Source organism: Alligator sinensis, unplaced genomic scaffold (genome assembly GCF_000455745.1).
Source record: "Alligator sinensis unplaced genomic scaffold, ASM45574v1 scaffold745_1, whole genome shotgun sequence".
NCBI lineage: Eukaryota > Metazoa > Chordata > Crocodylia > Alligatoridae > Alligator > Alligator sinensis.
This window is the reverse complement of record NW_005842119.1, coordinates 127,151-132,934: the sequence shown is the minus strand read 5'-3', so window position 1 is coordinate 132,934 and position 5,784 is coordinate 127,151. Positions and strand designations below refer to the sequence as shown.

The 5,784-nt window shown below is 46.0% G+C and overlaps 1 protein-coding gene across 1 annotated transcript in view; it reads left to right on the top strand.

Annotated features, from left to right (window-relative positions):
• Nucleotides 1-5,784, top strand: part of ADGRA3 (adhesion G protein-coupled receptor A3) — a gene marked incomplete at its 5' end in the record, with an annotated part of 118,762 nt that overhangs the window by 49,612 nt on the left and 63,366 nt on the right. The gene's annotated exons all lie outside the window — the stretch shown is intronic.

Below are 5,784 nucleotides of genomic sequence, written 5' to 3'. Positions count from 1 at the left end.
TTGGCTTGGGAGCGCGGCTCCCTACCGGCTCAGCTATATGGGACCCGGGGGGCTCCCCCTCCGGATCCGGCTCAGCTGCGCCGGGTCCTTCCGCCCCACTTACCTTCGGGGGATCAGCTGTTGCTGCCCCCGCTGCCGATTCCTCTGCTGCTGCTGCTGCTGCTGCCGCCTCCTCCAGTCAGTCAGTTGGTTAAGGGGATACACGTGCGTGCGGGACACATGTGTGCCTGACTCCTCACCTTCCCGCTGCTGGTTCCCGAGTGCTGGGAACTACATCACCCCGCGGCTTTAAAGCCCGCGGTTTGAATTACCCGCCCCTGCTCCAACGGCGAATCAGGCGCCCCGGTCTACCCAGTTGGAGGGAACTGTGGAAGGTCATCTAGTCCAACCCCCTGCTCAAAGCAGATCCATCCCCAACTAGATCATCCCAGCCAAGGCTTTGTCTTGAGAACCTCCAAGGATGGAGATTCCACAACCTCTCTAGATAACCTGTTCCAGTGTTTTATTTTATTACCCTCCTAGTGAGAGAGTTTTTCCTAATTTCTAACCTAAACTTGTCCTATATTTTTTGCATAAAGCCACCAGCATCTGTGATGGTTTCAGCGTTGCCTTAGCTAAATTAGGTTTTGTAAAATTTAAGATACTTTTCACATAAAATATAGGGCAGTGCTTCTCAACTTTTGCAGTCGAAGCATCCCCTCCCTCACTTCCTTGAATGTGGCAGTATCTCTGGTGCTGCCTTTAGTTTAATGTCTTTCAGTGGCTTTGTGTAATATAAGCCCCAACAGATGCTTCTTAGTTTGTGAATATTGGTCCATTCAGGACATAGCTCTAGAAGTACTCTGATTTATTTTACCCTAATGTTTGTGGATAGGGTAAGAACTGCAAGTATATGATGGAAGATTAAAAGTTAAAATTTTACTATAACAAAAAGGCAGGCGTATTTGGGTATGGGGTTTTCTAAAGCATGTTAACTCTTCATTGAATTTAACATAATCATGCGTTTCTCAATAAAAACTGAAAGATCCCTCGTTAATTTGATTCATATTGCTCCTTTTTATGATTGATATTTTTATGTACTGCATGTTTATATACACTGTGTTTGCATAATGATTTATTAGACTTTTTTTTCAATATTTTGTGTGTAGTAGTTTATCTCTTCAGGAAAAAATGTCAGTTACCTAGGGGATACTTTAAATAATGACATTACTTCACCTCAGTTTTTGTAAAATTTTAGATTTTTCACCAGTAGTGTGTATAGTAGCTCACATACTGAGGTTACCATATCTATATTTAAGAGAAAAGCAGCAATTTTTTAGATGTTGCCTTTGTAACATTACATTGTTAATTAACTCGTACTTTATTGTAGAACTATTTCTGGTATTTAGGCCGAACAGTCAGTTACTGTAAGAGCAAATGAGCCAAAGCTTCAGGTACCAGCAACATGACTTTAGCAGTTGATTAAAAATAAAATAGCAAGTTACCAGGATTTTTTATTTAAGTAATGACTGACTATAACTATGACTTGACAGGGCTTCCCTCAAACCACCACCATCAGTTTCTGATACCCCATCAGTTGCTGGTGCTGCTCCTGTTGCAGCCCCACTGGGGAGGAGTTGGGGAAAGCGGGGAACTTTGGAATACTGGGAGTTAGGGAGACATGACAGGACCGCTACCTATATTAAATTTGTCATGGGAAAGATTCCCACAGTAAAGGAGTTGCTGTTCAAAATAAGCATTTTTTTTTTGTTATGGCCCTCGCCATTTTTGTGATGCATCAGACATTTTTATAGTGTGACAAAGTGTAAATGTGTTGGCATGCATTTTTTGTCCTGCTAAAACAGCATATGTAGTGTGATAAATGTAATGTGCATTTAGGGCCTAATTTGGTAGTAATTGCTTTTTAAGTGTGAGAGAGAACTTGTGTTGAATAATAATAGAAAGAGAGTGAACATTATTAAAAGAAAAAGATGATGCTGTTACAGTTTATTTAGCCTGTGTTATGAAAGAGTTTATTAAAGAGCGCCACATGTCCTAAAGGCATGTTGATTTAAAAAAAATTATTTATGATCAGGATTAAGAACCAAGTTTGAAGTTTTGCTTTTTGCCAAAAAAGTACACATCTGATAAATTGATTTTGTAATATGTTTCATGAACATTTGAAGTTAAGTGCTTTGATTTTAAGGGGAATTTAACTGTTTCTCTGCAGTGCTTGCAGGCCAAGTACTGAAGTATTGCAGTAGACTGAGAACTACAAAATATATCTGGCTATAAATGAAAGTGAGTTTAGTGTATTTTTATTAAGCAGAGTTCAATAGAAAAAAAAAAGCAAAAGCCATGGAACTAGCTTTTTTGATAAACTATTTGCACTAAGAGATGTAGGTGTGCCACGGTCGGAGGTTTGATTATCCTACAGGACACAAGATCTTTCCTGCTTCAGGCAGGGAATTGGACTAGATGGCCTCTTGAGGTCCCTTTGAGTCCTTACTTTTCTATGATTTCTACATGTTCAGTTTTTTTGTCATGAAGTCAATGGGACTTAAGCACGTGCTTAAGCTAACCTGTCTGCTTAGGTGCTTTCCTGAACCTGAGAGATGTACAGGGTCTTCATAAAGACCTTGTGCACTTTTAAACTTGAATAACTTAAGTTGTAGGTATGATAGAAACAATCTGTAAACGGTATTTAAAAGAAAATTTATTAAAGTTTTAGGACAGCTAGAGTACACAATGCTAGACTTTTGTAAGTAATAATGTATTTATTCTTAAATAAGATGGAGCTCCATGCCACTACACTCTGAATGTACGACAGTTCCTAAATTACGTTTTCCCAGAGAAGTGGATAGGCAGAGGTGGAGCAATTGCTTGGCCACCTTGTTCACCTGACCTGTCACTGTTGGAATTATTTTTATGGGGACATGTTAAAAGTGTAGTTTACTTGTCAAAACCATGTTCTTTGGTGGAACTTAAGGCTAGGATCATCAATGCAATTAGTGCAGTAACTCAAGAGCAACTGGGAAACGTTTTCAAGGAGTTGGAAGATTGGATTGAGGACCATATCATGATGGATGGTGGTTATGTTGAAGTCTAGCATTGTGTATTCTAGTTGTCTTAAAACTTCAACACATTTGCTTGTAAATGCCATTTGCAGATTGTTTCTATCATACCTACAACCTAAGTTATTAAAGTTTAAAAGTGCACAAGGACTTAATGAATACTCTGTATAAATGTTTTACTCAAAGAAAGCTTGAATGCGTGCTCTAGTTTCTGTGAGCTGTCTGGCAAGTGTTGAATGTTGTGTTTAACTTAATTAATATTTACGAATTTCTGCCAGTCTTTCTTTGAAAATATTGGTTCTAAGTTAGTTTTCTAGGTTATTTGTAGGGATGTAGAAATAAAGACAGCAAGTTTTCACTGCCAGGTCTATCTGCTGATAGAGGTTTTTACACTTACATTTTTGTTCACTGCCTCTAACATCTGTTTTTATCAAATAGTATTTAAATGAACATTTAGTTTTTCTCTGTTGTTTCATGTGATTCTCTGGTGGTTGAGATCTGCTGAGAAGGGCCCACAGGAAGTAAGCTTAGGAGTTCTTTGCAGACTAGTGTGAAAAGTCCCAAGCTGTAATAACCTGAATTAATAGACTTTCAGGGCATGTTTTCAAGTTTTGGTCTTAGTTTTTTCCATCATGCAGTTTGTGCAGGTGAAGCTTACAGTGCACTGAAAGGGTAACATAGTCCACATACCTCAAGAATTACAGAAATGTTTTAAAAATAAAACTTAAGAGAAAATGTACACATGTCCCTTGTTCTCCATGTCCGCAATAGAAGCAGTGATGGAAATAGGTAGAAGTGCACCAATACATTGGTCTGATATTGGATCAGCATTGATGCAAAGAAAATTGACTGTATTGGAAATCAGTCTGACATGACTGGTAATTTGGCCGATAAATGCCTGTGCGTGCAGCTGCAGTGCAGCATGCAGGCAGCAGGGAGCACAGCTCGGCAGCTTAGAAAGCTGTGTGTAGCTGGTAACACTGGTGGTGCAAGCGAAGCGGGGGGGAAGGGTTGTGGGGGGGGCGCAGATTAACGCCCCCTGCAGTGAGGGAGGGAGCGAGACAGGAGCTGGTGCAGGTGCTGCCCGGGCGGGGCGGGGCGGGGCAGAGCTGCTGCTTGTCTGAGGGCATGAGGGGGGCGTGTGCCCCCAGGTCTGCGTGGGGTGAGGCACGCAGGCTGCAGCTGGGGCTGTGCCGGGCTCTTCTTGGTGGGGGTTAGGCTCAGGGTGGGTGGCAGTGGCGGTGTTGGGAGGGGGGCTGTGAGGGGAGGGGGGCTGCAGCCACCCCAAATTGCGCCATAGCCTCCCCCTCCCAGCACCGCTGCTGCCTTTCCAGAGTGTAGCCCTGGCTCAAGGCCCTGCCTGCACCCATGCACCAGGAAGAGCCAGGGCTGCACCAGGCGGGTGGTGACAGCAGAGAGAGAGGGGGGTGGGGGGGCCTATGGCGAAATTTGGGTTGGCTGCAAACCTTCCCCTGTAGCCCCACTCCCAATGTTGTTGTCTCCCGCCCTGAGCCTAGACCCCGCTGAGAAGGGCTTGGACCAGCCCCAGCTCCAGTTTGCAGCTGCAGCTCGCCTGCCCTGCCCCATAAAGACCTGGATGCACACGTCTCCCCCCCTGCCCTCCCGTTGAGCCGCAGTTCTGTCCCACACGCCGCCCCACCCAGGCTAGACAGCGCTTTCCCCAGCCCCTGCCCCACTTCCTCTCCCATCCCCTTCCACAACAGATTTACCAGCTGTACACAGCTGTATCGGAAATTGGATCGGTATTGATCGATATGCCTCCTTAAAAATCAGCTATCAGTATCGTCCCCCCAAATCTCTATCAGTGCACTCCTAGAAACAGGGATGTAAATATCAGTTTTAAATGATCTGTTTAACGTCCTTTAATTATATTGGTTAAATGGTCCTGACGCAGGGGTGCAAAGTCCCAGGCCAGCGCCTTCCCTGCCTCGATGTAGGGGTGGGGCTGCAGCTGCCTGCCTGGAGCAACACAGGGAGCCCAGGGCTGCTCACAGACCTGTTTGCACACAGCTGCTGCTGGGAGCTGCTCCCTGGGGCCACCCCCTGTGGCCCCTTTTTAACTTCATAATCTATAGGTAATAGTTCTCCCTCCTCCTTCCTCCTCCATTCTTCCCTCCTACCTGCACTGACACTTCCTGTTCCTGAGGCACTGCACCACAGGGAACAGTGTTCAAGGAGTGGGAGGGGTGGGCAAGGCTGGGATCCTGGGGCCTGGTCACAGGCCTGGATCCAGAGGCCTGATCCCTACATGCCTCTGCTCTCTGGGGTTGTGGAGGTGGGGAGGGGTGTGTGGGGGGAGCATGTGCACGTGTGTCTAAGTAAAGGGGGCTGCCATGGGTGAGGGAAGGTACGGGAGGGTGCTTGCCTGGGTGGTGATGTCCGCGCTGATCTCGTGGTGCTCCGCATGGGGCTGAGCCCAGTGCACTCATGCTGGGGCAGCTTGCATTGTGCACTTGCTGGTGTCTGCAGCCCTGCTGGGTGTTACTCTGCTCCCCCTGCCTCCAGTGGCAACTGCTGCTCCTGTTCTTCTCCCTGCCACACTGTGCTGGGTGGGTGAGCAGCTCCTGCCCCAGCACATGGTGCTCTTGCTCCAGCTCCTGGGATGGCAGCTGAGAGCTGAAGCCAGAGTCCTGCATGCTAGGGCAGTGGTTGAAGCTGCCTGCCCTCCCAGAACATCGCAGTGTGGCAGGAACAGCTTCAGGAGGAGGGG